This window comes from Sminthopsis crassicaudata, chromosome 4 (assembly GCF_048593235.1).
Source record: "Sminthopsis crassicaudata isolate SCR6 chromosome 4, ASM4859323v1, whole genome shotgun sequence".
NCBI lineage: Eukaryota > Metazoa > Chordata > Mammalia > Dasyuromorphia > Dasyuridae > Sminthopsis > Sminthopsis crassicaudata.
The window spans coordinates 253,652,610-253,669,568 of record NC_133620.1 but is presented as its reverse complement, the minus strand read 5'-3'; the positions used below and the strand labels follow the sequence as shown (position 1 = coordinate 253,669,568).

Here is a 16,959-nt window from a genome sequence, read left to right as displayed (position 1 = left end):
CCCATAGCCCAAAGAGATTAAAGAAAGAGGAAAAGAATATTATCTATTAAAAAAATATTTAGTGCAGCTCTTTTATAATAGCCCAAATTCTCCTATAAGAGAATAACTTATGATAAGTGAATATAATTTAATATTATTGTGCTATCAGAAATGGCAAAATGGTTAGCTCCAGAGGAAACCAGGAAGATGAGATGAGCAGATGCAGAGTGAAACAAGCAGAACGTTTAGAACGTCTTATACAATCACAATATTATAGAGAAAAAAAGTAGGGAAAAACTTTAGAATTATGATCAATGCACAACAATAAACTAAGAATTCAGAGAACTAAATATGGAACGTGCCACCTACTTCCTAATAAACTATAATGAACTTAAAAGACTAAAACATATTTTTAGATATATTAAATATGAGAATTTATTTTGTTGGGTAATGCATATATGTTATGATAGTCCTCTTTTTCTTCTTTTCTTCCTTCCTTTTTCTTCTTTTTTGCCTTTCTTTTTTCCTTCCTTCCTTCCTTTCTTTCTTCTTGTTGTTTAAGGAGGGGACAGTAGAAGGAAGAGATAAAAAATACTTACAAAAGTAGTATTTTTTAAAAGCATGGTGGATATAAATAAGTAATAGAATATTATTAATCACATATTATGATTATTATTAGATATTAAATAGCACAGTATTATGACTTTCTAACAAAAAAATTACAAAACATTTTTCATCAAGAAGAAGCAGAACACTGGTTTTGTAACAAGAATGAAGACCACAGATAGCTTGCAAGCTCCACCAGTATCTCTCAGTTTTTAAAAAGATCAATGTGCATGGCTAACACATCACTGAGTATACTCAGTAAAGAATATACATTATCCATGCTAATTTGGTTTGTCATTTCTTAATGTATAGGCATTTGCTTTGTTTCCAATTCTCTACTACCACAAAGAGTACTGCTTTGAATATTTTAGAATATATGAGGCCTTATTTTCTGTGGCTGACTTCCTTGGAAAATGAAGGTAATAAAAACTATCAGTTTAAAATGATTTACAATTGTATTCTAGAATGATTGGACCAATTTGCATCTCCACCAATACTGTATTCTATAACTCTCTTTCCACAACTTGATAACTCACAACTTTCCTCGTCTTTGATAATTTGTTAGAAAGTAAAATGAAATCTCAGAATTTTTTAATATGTATTTCATTTATTAATAATTTGGAGACAGGAAGGACTAAAGGGCAAACAGTCTCTTCAGTAAAACTATCTTTCATGAGATTATTAATTGTTTACAATTCTTCTTTGAGAACTGTTCATATAATCTGACCATTTATCTTTTCAAAAAATGGCTTTTGTTCTTATCTAAATTTTTTCCCTCTATATTTTGGGGTATTAAACTTTTATAAGAGATCAGATATAAGTTTTGCACATATTGGTCATTATAATAACTTTTATATAGCACTTTAACATTCACAGTGCTTCACATGTTATATAATTTTATTTACACAACAATCCTGTTTGGCAAGTACTATTATTATCTCCTTGATTCAGAAAGACCTGAATTCAAATTTACTAGTATTTACTAGCTTTTGTCAAAATCATTTAACCCTTCTCAGCCTCAATTTTCTTCTTACCTATTAAATGGGAGAATACTAATAGTACTTACCTTACGGGTCAATGTGAGGATCAAATCTGATAATATATGTAGTTTGGAAACTTCCAAGTCCCATGTGTTAGACAACAATGTTCTCTAGAAATTTGTTAAATATTCTAATTCTAACTTTACTTTCTCTGAAATTGGCCCACTGTGTAGTGCTTTAATCCAGAGCTTTCTTCAGTCACTGTTCTGTTTTAGATGATTGAAAACTACACAAATATGATCACAAGTGTAGTAGAATACAATATCTACTTGTTTTCTCTTCTGCTCTATTTTGCTTTGCTTTGCTTCTTTTAATAAAGTACAGACCCAGCAAATGGCTTTTATGGGGCTTGCCTATGACAAGCTAAAAAGCCTTATGGTAAGGGGCAAACTAGTTGTAGGGAGCAAACAAGAGAATTTAGCAGGTGGCAGAAAGAAGCAGATAATTTCAGCCTAATAGTCAATAATTATAATCTTATTTGGAGGTTTCATTAAAGACTATTGGTTTTTCTGCTCACAGCAGAAGCTGAATTTTACGTTATAAGATAGAGGATTAAAATTTACATAGGGAAGACAGAAAAAGATCTGGCTTTTGAATGGATCAGAGGTCCTGAATTCAAATGTGAACTCTTCCATTTATTACCTATATGACATTGCATAAATAACTTTTCTGGACTACATTTTCTTTGTTTGTAAAATAAGGGTTCTGAACTAAATGATCTATAAGGACTCTTCTAGATCTAAATTTATGATGCTATAATATGATTCTTAGATTTCTGAAAAGTTTAATTATGCTAGTTGTATGTGTATAACCCATGTAAGCATCAAGATATCCTTATCCTATTGTATGATTCATCTCACTGATGAGTCAGGCCTGAGTTTAGCTAATATCTTTCAGAGTTTAGGAGTGATTCAGAGGGATCAAGAAAAATTTTGTAATGCCATTGATTTGAGCCCCAGTGCTTCCCCCCTCATTTATCAGTTGAGAATCATTGTTATCAGTCAGAAAGATATATTTACAATATGGTAAAATAAAAGCAGTTGGTACAATTCCTCCTTTTCCTGAAAAATTCTGTAATATACTCTCCCTACCAGTACATTCAAACTCTAGGGAACAGAGGGCTCAGACTTAAAAGAACATTATATCACAAAAAAAGTGACTCCCACAGCTTTTTTTAACTTGAAAAGTTCCTTTTTTCCTATTCATTGGGTACTTATGTTGTTTAAGATATCATCTCTTTGTTGGGCTCCTTGTAAAAAACATATGTTCCACATTGTTTTTTACTCCTGGTGATACACTTCCCAAGAGGTACACCATGTGAGATACTAATGAGAAGATGGAAAGTCCAACATCCTCTGGATTCCTTAATGCTTGACTCCTCTTCTGGTCAACTGGGGATAGAGGAATGAAACCCAGCCAAAGCTAAAGATTGTCTTCCTCCTCCTTCTCCATCCCTCCCTCTTCAAGGCATTTCCTCCTCAACAATATAAAAAATAAATAAATAATAAAAATTTTAAAAATCATATGCTTCAATTTCTGGAAAGCTTCCAAACTGATTATATAGGATTTAAGAAGATATCACAATTCCATAGCCAACTAGAATAGATCTTGTCTGGACCATTTTACTTCATTAAATGCCTATCAAAACCCACAGAATCAGGATTTCCTTCAAGGATTGTTATGAGAATCAATAAGATATTTAAAAAAGACTGCAGATTGTAAAGATTCTACATAAATGTTTGGAGTATGCATTTCAAATAAGTATCACAGGATGTCTATATAGATTGGTTAAGGTATTTGGTCAAATCTTTTGTGGATATTATAAAACCAATGAGCTACTTTAGCATCAATATTAGAGGCTCTAACAACACAGTGATGGAAGCCTCCAACCAAACCCCTAAGAAGAAATTTCTCTGGGGTGTCGGGAAAGGGAGGCTAGGACAGTATGAAACACTGACCAGATCTGGCCTTGACCTTTACCTGTCTTCTCCCTTTCGTGTCTCTCTACTACAGGACAATCTTGTGAATTTTGTAGGGTTTGGATTGTTTTTCATTGGAGTCCTTGTAGTATTCCTAAGACAACAGCATTCAGCAGAGGTAAAGACAAACTGAATTCAAATGAAGAAAGGCAGATTCAAGGCTTTCTACAAGTTTTCCCACAGAAAAGGTATACTATACATAAGGGGGTCATCATGAACACATGAATAGAAGGATTTTTAGGATCTGTGAGTTAGCCCTTTACCATATGTTACTCTCAACTTGAGACCATTTTCCTCTGTTTTCTGAATTGAATGTATTTCCTATCTGTATGGATGAGAAAGTGTGTCACAGACTTGGGGCATGGGGGGGAGGGAAAAAAGGGGGAAGAGTTATACCAACTATTCCACTATATTAAATGTTTTGTTAAAAGCTAATTAAATCTGGCTGGCTAATTCTTAATCCTATTGGAGAGGAGGAGCAACACACTTTGTACAATATTCTCTTCTAGAAGGATACTTATATGATGGGGACTTAATTATCATTTTGCTATTATTGTCATGTACTAAATTACAAAAACATATTGACTAGGACAGTTCTAAATGTTAAATTCATATCAAAACTCTGATGTGTGGATTTTTATATCATTTTTGCCCAAATGGTTGAAACAAGGTCTATAAGTTAACATATAAAAATTAAATAGCACCTTTTCTCCAAAGCTGCAGATGAGGGACAAAGCAGAGAGATGAAGAGCAACAATTTGTGTTCTTCGTAGCTACTGGCACTTTAATTGATTCAGACTAGGTCCATCCTGGAAAGAACTGCCTGTGGGAAGATTGATTAAAACAAGTATGTGAGTCAAACTGTAAAGCAGATATCCTAAGGCAGGATCAGAAAGAATAGAGAGTCAACTGTAGCATCTTTCCTTTAGAAGTTAAAGAAGAAATCCCAAGATAATAAGCATGCCTTTGTGGCTTTTTTTTTTTTCATTCTATAAGGAAGATTTCTCCTAAAATATTAATTAGATAAATATTTTTAGTAACTTATTATACAAATTAAATAATCATTATAGGCAGGCTCAGGAAGAATAGAGGATCAGCTGTAGCATCTTTCCTTTAAAGTTAAGGAAGTTAAGTTAAAGAAATGGGCAGCTAGATGGCAGTGGATACAGCACCAGACCTGAAGTCAGGAGGACCTCAGTTCAAATTTGGCCTCAGAAACTTAATGCTTCCTGGATGTGTGACTCTGGGCAAGTAACTTAACCTCAATTACCTCAAAAAAAAAAATTTAACCTCAGACAATACTTCCTGGCTCTGTGACTTTGAGCAAGTCACTTAATTCCAAGTGCCTCAGGGGAAAAAAAAAGTTATTCCAAGATAATAAATGTATCTATGTGGCTTTTTTTTTTCATTCTACAAGAAAATTTTTTTCTAAAATATTCATGAGATAAATAATCATTATCAGTTTTTCCTTTTTATAATTTTTTTTAAACTATCTGATATAGTTCATAGTGACTACATAAACTTATGGAGAAGTCTGTTTTCAAATCAACTTCAGTTATTTTGCAGTGTTTCTTTTAGCTTCTGTTGTCTGAGGAAGTTCTGGACCTCAAACTCTCAATTCAAATTATGTGTTGCAACAAAGTGAGGCATTTGCAAGTCATTGGACAATCAACAAAAAGTCTACTTTGCCCTAATTGCAGCAGAGACATGCAAAAAGGATACTATGAACTTAGCTGGACTTGGTCTCCCTTATCTCCATGTGGAAACCCAATTGATCATCAGGACAGGATATACTAAAGGACATGGTGATTCACAGATTGGGACGGTTATATCTCTCAGTGACCAGAAAGCTGCTTTAAGGAAGCCAGAACCAATCAGGTCCCAACAACAACTTTGTTTCCTTTTATGGAAAGCCAGTCTCTTTCAAAGGAGAGGAGAGATTTAAGCATACCCCAAATTGAAGGTAGGAGGAGGGAAACATTTTGATAATCAAAATAGATGATTATCTGAGCATCTAGAATTATTGGGTAATTTTAAATCTACAATTTGACATTTTAGTAAAATTAATATTTATGTATTCCCAATGTAGTATAAATCACCATCATTATGATCTACTAAATGCCGGGGTTTTTAGATGCAGTTTTTCCAGAAATTTTCCAGACTATGTAATAAAGCATTTGAGAGAAAGTATTTAAAATCCCAGTTCTCCTTTACAGTATTTGTATGCAAGGTACAGAGTGTATCTTTGCAGATACAAAGCTGCTATGATGAAAAAGAACTAAACAATATTAAAGAAAGTTGAGAAATAATGAAGTCAACAAGGATTCTCAAGTCACTTGAAAATAATGAGAGATCAGAATGTAAAACTAATGATAGGATTATTTAGCAACATGGAAATGAGCTTTGATGAGCAATAGATAAGAAGTTGTAATTATCTGTAAAGGACTGGAGAGGCTGATAGCATAGACTTCAAGTTGCCATAGTTAGCTTATTGTATTAGGTTCTGGACAAGTTTAGTTATTAAGTTTACCTATAAAACAGTTGTCCACATAGAGTTTATGATCCACTAGGAAAATGTGATATATACATAGATAACTAATGAAAAATACATTAAAGAAGTACAAAAAAGTGCCACATTAGCATGGTAGATACCTAGGAAAAGTAAATTTTATTATTAACAGAAAGCTTCATGGCTGAACTTAAATCTGTTTTGATCTTAGATAAAAGGAGCAGAATGAACAACATATACAAAGTCATAAAGGTAGGAAAGCCCAGGTTCAGGGGACACAATTATTACAGTTTGCCTTGATATAACTAAATATATTGTGAGTAGAACAGCATAAGGAGGAAAATATTAGGGGACATCAAATTGTAGCACTAAATTGCAAGGCTAAAGTGTCTTGGAAAAGTTGTGGGCCATATTGTTGATACTCCATAAACTGGTTCTAGTCAGCTAATTATACAAGGTAAAGGGAGGCTTTCTGATTGGCTTTAGGACTCAGAAAGGCCTATCAACATCTTTTGCCTCATCTCCCAAAGAACATAGAGGATTGGGGGGGAGGGGAGGGAAAAGGGAAGGAAGGGAGGAGGAAGAAAGGGGAAGGAAGAAGAGAAGAGAGGGAGGGAGAGTAAAGAGGGGGGAAGGAGAGAGTGAGAGAGAGAGAGAAAGAGAAAGAAGGAAAGAGGGAGAAAGAATGAGGTAGGAGAAAACATGGCTAGCTTGGCAATTATTCTTTTATTCAGTGTCCAGCAAGAAACCACAAAAGATTTCTTCCCTCTAAAATCATGTGGCCTAAGAAACAGGTCTTAAACCTTATCCTTCCTTTTTGTTGTTTTCCTTTTCAGATAAAAGGAGCGAAATTTCCAACTTTGGGATTTTCAAAAGATTGGAAAAATAAACAACAGGAATCCAAAAATTGGAGATTGGGACATAGCAACCTCAGTGTTGATACATAAATGAACAAAAAATGACCTTTAGCACTACTTTCTGGCCAGTAAGAGCTGAGACAAGGACTCTTCTGAAAGAGATATGAACAAATAAGAATTTAGTGAGAATAATGTTGTGGAGGAATGAACTAAATGGAGCCTGATCCCCCAGAGACTAAGGTAGTGTTAATCAGCTCAGAGGGAGGCTTCAATGAAAACCCTAGGTACAGTGTTTCAGGAAAATATGACAACTCAAGAAGATAAGTTGGCTTGAGGGCAACAGTAGTATAATAGAGAATATATATGCTCCTGAGTTGTAGGATAGTGGGAAAGGGGCTATGGGTGATGAGTGATACGAGAATGTCTGTAATTTTTTCTCATAATTTGAAATAAATGTCCCTTCATAATTGATATAAAGTAGTTAAATAGTTCTGGGGTTCTAATCATGGTGTCCATGACAATGAAAGCTTGGGTGAGGAAGAGGGCAGAAGGATAGGGAAGCAGAAAAACATTATTTTGTATATAAGTAGACAAAGTGGTAGGTGAAACATAGGCAAAAGGGGCTTTACCCAATAGGGGCAATGGCTTCATTCTTCAGTTATCAATGAAGACAGCCTCTCTAATCCCACAAAATTATACCCTGGAGCCCAAAGAGACAACTATAACAGTTTGTCTTTAAGAGATCTATGTATTATATTTGTACAAAAAGAAATATTCCAGTGGCTATATGAAGAATGAATTGGAAAGGGAAGAAAATAAATGTGAGAATATATATAAGATCAAGTTTGCAAGGTAGATAGGTTATAGATATAAAAAAGATTCCAAAAAAAGAGAGAGAGAATATTAGGTAGGAGAAAATACAGCGAGCTCATCATTAGAAAAGCTAAGTCTAGAAGAAAAAAAAAAAAAAGGTTTGGAATTAAGAACTGTTGGTATAGATTGGGGAGTCCTCTGTTACTTGATATTTGGAGCAATGGGAGTAGAAGACTATCAATATAAAAAAGGTAGAGAAGCAAGACTAGAGAGAAAAGAACAGAGATTAGAGAATATTAGAGGTAAGAATAGTATATTGTCTCTAAAACCAAAGGAGAAAAGTGTATTCAGAAAAGTTAACAGTATCAATTATTGCCTAGAGGTTAATAAAGATGAACATTTTTTGAAATAGCCATTAGATTTGGTGACTGATTTGGAGTATTTGAATGAATGAATGAAAAAGCATTGAATCACACAAATATAAAAAGACACACCCAAGGCTTCATTTCTAAAAAAAATAAAGTACTGTGTCAAATTTATAAGAATATAAGTCATTCCCCAATTGATAAATGGTCATATTTGAATCATCAATTTTCAGATAATGAAATTAAAGCCACTTATAGTCATATGAAAATGCAAATTAAAACAACTGAGGTACTACCTCATAGCTTTCAGAATAGTTAAGTAGGAAAAGATAACAAATGTTGGAGGGGATGTGGGAAAACTGGGACACTAATACATTGTTGGTAGAGTTGTGAAATGATCTAACCATTCTGAAGAGCAATTTGGAACTATGCCCAAAGGTCTATCAAATTGTATATAACCTTTGATCAGTCAGTGTCACTACTAGGTCTGTATCCCAAGGAAATCATAAAGGAGAGAAAAGGACCCACATGTTTAAAAATGTTTGTAGCAGCTCTTTTTATGGTCACAAAGAATTGGAAAATGAGTAAATGCCAATCAATTGGGGAATGGCTGAACAATTTATGTTATATGAAAGATGGAATATTACTGTTCTATAAAAAATGAACAAGCTGACTTTAGCAAGACCTGGGAAAATTTACATGAATTGATGCTAAGTGAAACAAGCAGAATCAGAAATGCATTGTACATAATAACAGCAAGAATGTGTGATGATCAAATATAAAAAACTTGGTTCTTCTTAGTGGTTCAATGATCCAAGGCAATCCCAATAAACTTTGAAGAGAAAATACCATCTGTATCCAGTAAGAGAACTATGGAGACTGAATATAAATCAACACAGGCTATATTCAACTTTTTTTTTCTTTCTCTTCTGTTTTTTCTCTTGTGGTTTTTCCCTTTTGTTCTGATTTTTCTCTCCTAGCATGATGCATAAATAAAAGTATATTTTAAAAACAATGTACATGTATAACCATAAAAAATCAAATAATAAAAGAAAAACAAACAAAAAAAAACATGTATACATGTCTAAAGTTATTTTGCTGTACAAAAAGAATCAGACTTTGAAATAGTGTACAATTAACCTGTGAAGAAAATAAAAAATGCTGGCAGACAAAAATAGAGGGATTGGGAATTCTATGTAGTGGTTCATAGTCATCTCTCAAGAGTTCTTTCCCTGGGTGTAGCTGGTTCAGTTCATTACTGCTCTATTGGAACTGATTTGATTCATCTCATTGTTGAAGATGGCCTCGTCCATCAGAATTAATCATCATATAGTATTGTTGTTGAAGTATATAATGATCTCCTGGTCCTACTCATTTCACTCAGCATCAGTTCATGTAAGTCTCTCCAGGCTTTTCTGAAATCATCTTGCTGGTCATTTCTTACAGAACAATAATATTCCATAATATTCATATATCACAATTTATTCAGACATTCTCCAATTGATGGGCATCCACTCAGTGTCCAGTTTCTGGCCATGGCAAAGAGGGTTGCCACAAACATTCTTGCACATACAGGTTCCTTTCCCTTCTTTAAAATCTCTTTGGGATATAAGCCTAGTAGTAACACTGCTGGATCAAAGGGTATGTCCAGTTTGATAACTTTTTGAGCAGAGTTCCAAATTGCTCTCCAAAACGACATTCTACCAACAATGTATCAGTGTCCCAGTTTTCCCATATCCTCTCCAACATTCCACATTATCTTTCCCTGTCATTCTAGCCAATCTGACAAGTGTGTAGTGGTATCTGAGAGTTGTCTTAATTTGCATTTCTCTGATTAATAATGATTTGGAGCATCTTTTCATATGGCTAGAAAAAGTTTCAATTTCTTCATCTGAGAATTGTCTGTTCATATCCTTTGACCATTTATCAATTGAGAATGGTTTGATTTCTTATACATTAGAGTCAATTCTCTATATATTTCAGAAATGAGGCCTTTATCAGAACCTTTGACTGTAAAATTTCCCAGTTTATTACTTCCCTTCTTTTTTTTTAAATTAATTTTATAATTATAATTTTTTTGACAGTACATCTACATGGGTAATTTTTTTTTTTTTACAACATTATCCCTTGTATTCACTTTTCCAAAATTTCCCCTCCTTCTCTCTACTCCCTCCCCTATATGACAGGCAATCCCATACATGTTAAATGTGTTACAGTATATCCCAGATACAATATATGTGTGTAAAGCTAAATTTCTTGTTGCACGGTAAGAATTGGATTTTGAAGGTGTAAGTAATCTGGGTAGAAAGACAATAGTGCAAACATTTTACACTCAATTCCTACTGTTCCTTCTCTGGGTGTAGCTGTTTCTGTCCATCATTGATCATCTGGAACTGAATTAGATCATCTTTATGTTGATGATATCCACTTCAATCAGAATATGTCTTCATACAGTATCGTTGTTGAAGTGTATAGTGATCTCCTGGTTCTGCTCATTTCACTCAGCATCAGTTCATGCAAGTCTCTCCAAGCCTCTCTGTATTCCTCCTGCTGCTCATTTCTTACAGAGCAATAATATTCCATAACATTCATATACCATAATTTACCGAACCATTCTCCAATTGATGGGCATCCATTCATTTTCCAGTTTCTAGCCACTACAAAAAGAGCTGTCACAAATATTTTGGCACATACAGGTGCCTTTCCCTTCTTTATTATTTCTTTGGTATATAAGCCCAGTAGTAGCACTGCTGGATCAAAGGGTATGCATAGTTTGATAACTTTTTGGGCATAGTTCCAAATTGCTCTCCAGAATGGCTGGATTCTTTCACAACTCCACCAACTATGCATCAGTGTCCCAGTTTTCCCACATCCCCTCCAATATTCATCATTATTTTTTCCTGTCATCTTAGCCAATCTGACAGGTGTGTAGTGGCATCTGAGAGTTGTCTTAATTTGCATTTCTCTGATTAATAATGACTTGGAGCATCTTTTCATATGGCTAGAAAAAAATTTCAATTTCTTCATCTGAGAATTGTCTGTTCATATCCTTTGACCATTTATCAATTGGAGAATGGTTTGATTTCTTATACATTAGAGTCAATTCTCTATATATTTTCGAAATGAGGCCTTTATCAGAACCTTTGACTGTAAAAATGTTTTTCCAGTTTATTGCTTCCCTTCTAATCTTATCTGCATTAGTTTTGTTTGTATAAAAACTTTTCAATTTGATATAATCGAAATTTTCTATTATGTGATCAATAATGATCTCTAGTTCTTCTTTGGTCATAAATTCCTTCCTCTTCCACAGATCTGAGAGGTAAACTATCCTATGTTCTTCTAATTTATTTATAATCTCATTCTTTATGCCTAGGTTATGAACCACTCTAAATCTATTTTTTAAGGAGTATTCTTCAGATAATTTGTTTTTCCTTTTCCAAACTCTCTTGCAAAGTTCTTATTTCCTTTCCCTATTTTTCTCCTCTCTTTTAAGATCCTTTTTGAATTCTTCAAAGAGAGCCTTGTGAAATGGGGACCAATTCATATCACCCTTTGGGGCTTCATCAGGAGATGATTTGCCTTTAGGATCCTCAGGATTTGAGGTCTGTTCTTTTCTTTTTCCATAAAAGCTATCTATGGTCAGAGTTCTTTTTGCTTTTTTGCTCATTTTTTTGAAGGTTAAGGTCTGTTCTTAGGGCAAAGGGGAGATTGTCCCAAGCTTCCTCTACAGGCTACAGCAACTTTACACTGCCCTGGGACAGTGCTGACTGACTTCCGGTGCTGGGTGGGAATGGTCAGGTCTCACATTATTCTGGGGATTCAAACGCTCAATATTTGCCTTTTGTATTTGCGTTGGATGTCTCATAGTTAATCTGATGGTCCACTGGCTTGTAACTAGGACAGAATAGCTAATACTGCTGTATTTTGATTAAGAACCTTCCATTAGATTCCCCAGCACCATCACACTGCCCTTGGCTCCCTGCACTGCACCTGCATTTAGCTGCCTCTTCCCTCCCCCTTCCCCCCCCCCCGCCCCCTGCTCCTACCCACCTACCTACCTGAATGAAATAGATAGACCTTTTCTGAAGTTCTTCCAAAATATCTTCTGCTGGAAATTTGTTACACTCCAAATATTTGTGAGTTCTGTCACTCGAAAGCCAGTTCAGAGACTTGATCTGTTGTTGATTTGAGAGAGCCCAGAAGGAGCTCCAATAAAGACCTGTCTATTCTCTGCCATCTTGGCTGCTCCCCCTATCTCCCTCCCTTCTTCCCTCAATTGTGATAGGTCTTTTTTGCCTCTTCATGTGAAATGATTTACCCCATTTTAATTTACTCTTTCCTTTTCTTCCATTACAATCCCTTTTCCAACCCCTAGTTTCTTTTTTTATATCGTCACATTAATATCAAATTATATTTACCCACAAAGAATAGTTCTCAAGAGTTAAACATATCATCTTCCCATGTAAGGATGTAAACTTTTTAACCTTTAAAAAATGTAGGCTTTTTTTCTTCCCTTTTTATGTTTTTTTTTTTTTTTGAATTCTGTATTTGAAGAACAAATTTTCTGTTCAGCTCTGGTTTTTTCATTAAAAATAAATTAAATTGGGGAATCTAGGTGGTGCAGTGGATAGAGCACCAACCCTTTAGTCAGGAGAACCTGAGTTAAAATCTGACCTCAGACACTTAACACTTCCTAGCTCTGTGACCCTGGGCAAGTCACTTAACCCCAATTGCTTTAGCAAAAATAGTTAAATGAAATTCCCCTATTTCAATGAAAGTCCATCTTTTTCCTTGAAAGATAATGCTTAAGGGACAGCTAATTGGTGCAGTGGATAGAGCACCAACCCTGAAGTCAGGAGGACATGAGTTCAAATCTGGCCTCAGACACAACACTTGCTAGCTGAATGACCCTAGGCAAATCACTTAACCCCAATTGCCTCAGCGAAAAAAAAATAAAGAAGAAAGATAATGCTTAGTTTTGCTAAATAGTTGATTCTTGACTATAGTCCAAGCTCCTTTGCACTCCAGAATATTATATTATAGGACCTTCAATACTTTAAAGTGGAAGCTGCTACACCCTGGGTAATCTTAATTGTTTCTTTCTGTCTGCTTGCATATTTCTCCTTGATTTGATTATTGTGAAATATAGCTATGATATTTCTTGGAGTTTTCATATTGAGGTCTCTTTCAGGGGGTGATCAGTGGATTATTTCAATGGCTATTTTACCCTTTAGTCCTAGGACATCAAGTCAGTTGTCCTTGATTTCTTGAAAGAAGTTATCCAGGGTCTTTTTTTTCATTATGGTTTTCAGGTAGTCCAATAATTCTTAGATTGTCTCTCCTTGATCTATTTTCCAGGTCAGTTGTTTTTCCTATGAGATATTTTACATTCTCTTCTATTTTTTCATTTTTTGTTTTTTTTTTTTTTGGTTTAGTTTGATTCTTATTGATGTCTTGTTGAGACATTCACTTCCATTTGTTCAATTCTAATTTTTAGTCAATTATTTTCTTCAGTTAGTTTTACCTACTTTTGCATTTGGCCAAGTGAACTTTTAAGTTAATTGTTTTGTTCATTGGATTTTTTTTCCCATTTCACCAATTCTATTTTTAAAGGAGTTGTTCTCTTTTTCCAATTCTGTTTTTCAAGGAATTTTCTTTTTCCATTTTTGCCAAATCTATCTTTTAAGGAGTTTTCTTCAGATAATTTGTTTTTCCTTTTTTAAATTCTCCTGTAAAACTCTCATTTCCTTTCCCCATTTTTCTTCTTTTAAGATTATTTTTGAATTCTTCCAAAAGAGCCTTCTGAGTTGGAGACAAACTCATATCACCCTTTAAAGGTTCCTCTATATGCTTTTTGCCCTTAGTGTCCTCAGTGTTTGAGGTCTGTTTTTCCCTGTTCTCCATAAAAGGTATCTGTGGTCAGAGCTCTTTTTGCTTTTTGCTGATTTTTAAAAATTGTTTTTAAAAAGAACACCTTACAATATTTATTCTAGATTCTTCAACATTCACATCTAATGAAACTGAAACATTTTTGTCACTATCATCACTGATCCCACAATTTCATTATCATTACTTCCACTACCACCATAATTATATTGCATTTTGTTGATTTTTTAAAGGTTGACAAAGAGGAAATTGTCCCAAGCTTTCTCTATAGGCAACAGTGGCTTCACACTGCCCTGGGACTAGTGCTTCTGGCTTCCTTCCTGCACTAGTTGGGTATGGCCAAGTCCCTCATTATGATGTGGTCCAGAAGCTCACTATTTGCCTTCTGTAATTGCCTTGAAGATCTCACAACTAGTCTGCTGATGCACTAGATTCTGAACTAGGACAAAGTAGCCAAGGCTGCTGTATTTTGGCTAAGAACTCCCAGTTAGATTCCTTTGGCCCTGGGTCTCTGCACTGTGCCTGCACTGGGCTACCTCCCCTCCTGCCCAATTGAGACAAACATTTCCTGAAGTTCTTCCAAAATATCTTTTGCTAGAAATTTGTTACACTCCAAATATTTGTGGGTCCTGTCACCCCAAAGCCTGTTTAGAGACTTGATCTGGTGTTGATCTGTGGGAAGACATCTTGGCTCCACCAAAAACATGTATTTTTAAAATATTGCTATATCCTATGCCTTCTCCCCACCCAATGATTGTTGTATAATTCTGGCGACTAACAGTGGTAGTTTCAGAAACAGGGAAGTCAGGTATTCTAGGGAGAAGTGAGTTTCATTTTGAATATGTTGTTTGAGATGAAGGAAAAACATCCAGGACAACAAATCTAGTAGGAAATAGAAATTTACTCCTATAACTAGAGAAAGTTGGGCCAAAATTGCAGATTATTTGGAAATACAGGTGTGAAGTTAATTTTATAGAGATAATAGCTTAAACCATGAGATGAGATCTCTTGTAAACTAAATTAAAATTAAAAATGCTAAAGGTAGAACTTTGGGGAACAATTATATTTAGAGCTTTGAAGGAAGAAAAGGAGTCAGAAAAGAAATAATAGAAATGATACAGGAAGTGAAAAATCAGAGTGGTCCAATGTTGTATGCATCAGAAGAAAGAATTCTAAAGATGGAGCATATCAGTATCAAATATAACAGATACACAAAAAAGGCATGAGAATAAAGATTAACTGCTGGATTTAAAGATTCTATTTCTTGACAGAATAGTTTTGGATCGTAAGCCATCTAGTCTAACTCCCTTATTTTTATAGATGAGAAAATTGAAGTCCATAGAGGTTGGATAACTTGTCCAATATCACAGACAGAAGGACAGAAACCATACAGTAAAGGATAGAGGAATAAGTAATGCAGAATTGGGACAGCAGCTGCAGACTAAATTTTCTTAGTAAATAAAGTAGGTGCAGTCATCAGCTTAAAGACAGAGGGGCAGGTAAGATTAAGGTTTTGAGGAGACAAGAAAAATTTGGAAAGAGATGCTTTGAGGTATTGAATAATGAACTCATAAGAATCAAAGAAATGCTAGGCCACAATAAGACTCTTAATGAGGCTACATAATATCAATCAAATGATCACTCAATAAGCATTTATGCAGCACTTACAGAATACCTAGCACTGTGTTAGACACTGGTGATTTAAGGGAAACAATAAAGTAATCCCCATCCTGGGGGAATTTATGGAGTTGTAATGAAGTTGCAATTTTCATATAATTAGCAGATTTCTTTGTGATAGCAAAGAACTGGAAATTTCAGGAAGGTCTGTCAATTGGGGAATGGCTGAACAAGTTGTAGTACATGATTGTGATGGAATATTACGCCACTGTAAGAAATGATGAGCTCAATAATTTTAGAAAAACATGGATAGATCTGCACAAAATAATGAAGAACAAAATGAGCAGACCCAAACAAATGTTAACATTAACAGCAATGTTGTTTTAAAAACAACTTGGAGCTATTATTCATTTTGACTATTATAAATACCAAAATTAATTAAAAAGAACTTGTGAAGGAAGATGCTATCTCCATTCAGGGAAAGAACTGATAAATAGAAAAATGTATAGAAGGATTTTACATATATATATGTTTGTGTGTGTGTATACATGTATATACATACATACATATTTATGTTTAATTTATGTGTAATAAAGTTATCTAACTTTGTTTTTTTCCCCACACACTCCATTTAAAAAAGAATAGTAAGTTGTATACAATAGATTTGTGGTTTCGTGTGTAATCTTTTCTTCTATTCTGTTATGCTTATTTTATTTCTTAAGTTCAGAATAAAAAATAAGGAAAAAAAATTAGTCTTTTCTTTAGCAGTGAATAGCAACAAGCAAGAGTGGAAAAGGAAAAGGAATACCTTAGGCTTCAAGATTGCAAAAACATGTATAGTGACCAATAAACTGAGCAAAAAATTCTAGACTAACAGTGATGGCATTATTTCTTAGGGAGTACAAAATTACAAAAGGAGAAGAGGAAGAAAAAAAAAAAAAGAACTAGGAGAATAGGATGGGGTCAAGGGATTGAAGTTTTAGGTATTTCATTAATTCAATAAGGCTAATAAATTATATCTATTAAACCAGGCATTTTCAATAATCTATTCAGTGTTCTTGTAAGTTCACTTAGGAACTGTAGCCCAATTTGATTGAGATTTATAGGTGTTATTGATTGATACAAAAGAGACAGCTACCTGAGTTGTCTGGTTTTAGCAAGGGCTAAAATTAAACTCTGAACACTCTGGAATTATGTCAGTGGTACTTAAGGTGAGGTTGGGAAATTTTTTAAGTAGAAGACAGAATAACAAAACAAATAATTTTTAATATCCAAAAGCAAGAGTACAAACTAATTTTTTCAATTAAA

At 34.3% G+C, this 16,959-nt stretch overlaps 2 long non-coding RNA genes across 2 annotated transcripts in view; one reads left to right on the top strand and one right to left on the bottom strand.

Moving 5' to 3' along the window:
* The window catches only part of LOC141566263 (uncharacterized), an 81,127-nt gene extending 73,539 nt beyond the window's left edge, over positions 1 to 7,588 (top strand). The window contains exons 2-3 of the long non-coding RNA XR_012489264.1: positions 3,639 to 3,792; positions 6,950 to 7,588. This is a non-coding gene — a long non-coding RNA (uncharacterized LOC141566263). The remainder of the gene's footprint in view (positions 1 to 3,638; positions 3,793 to 6,949) is intronic.
* The window catches only part of LOC141566262 (uncharacterized), a 205,693-nt gene that overhangs the window by 184,918 nt on the left and 3,816 nt on the right, over positions 1 to 16,959 (bottom strand). The window lies entirely within an intron of this gene.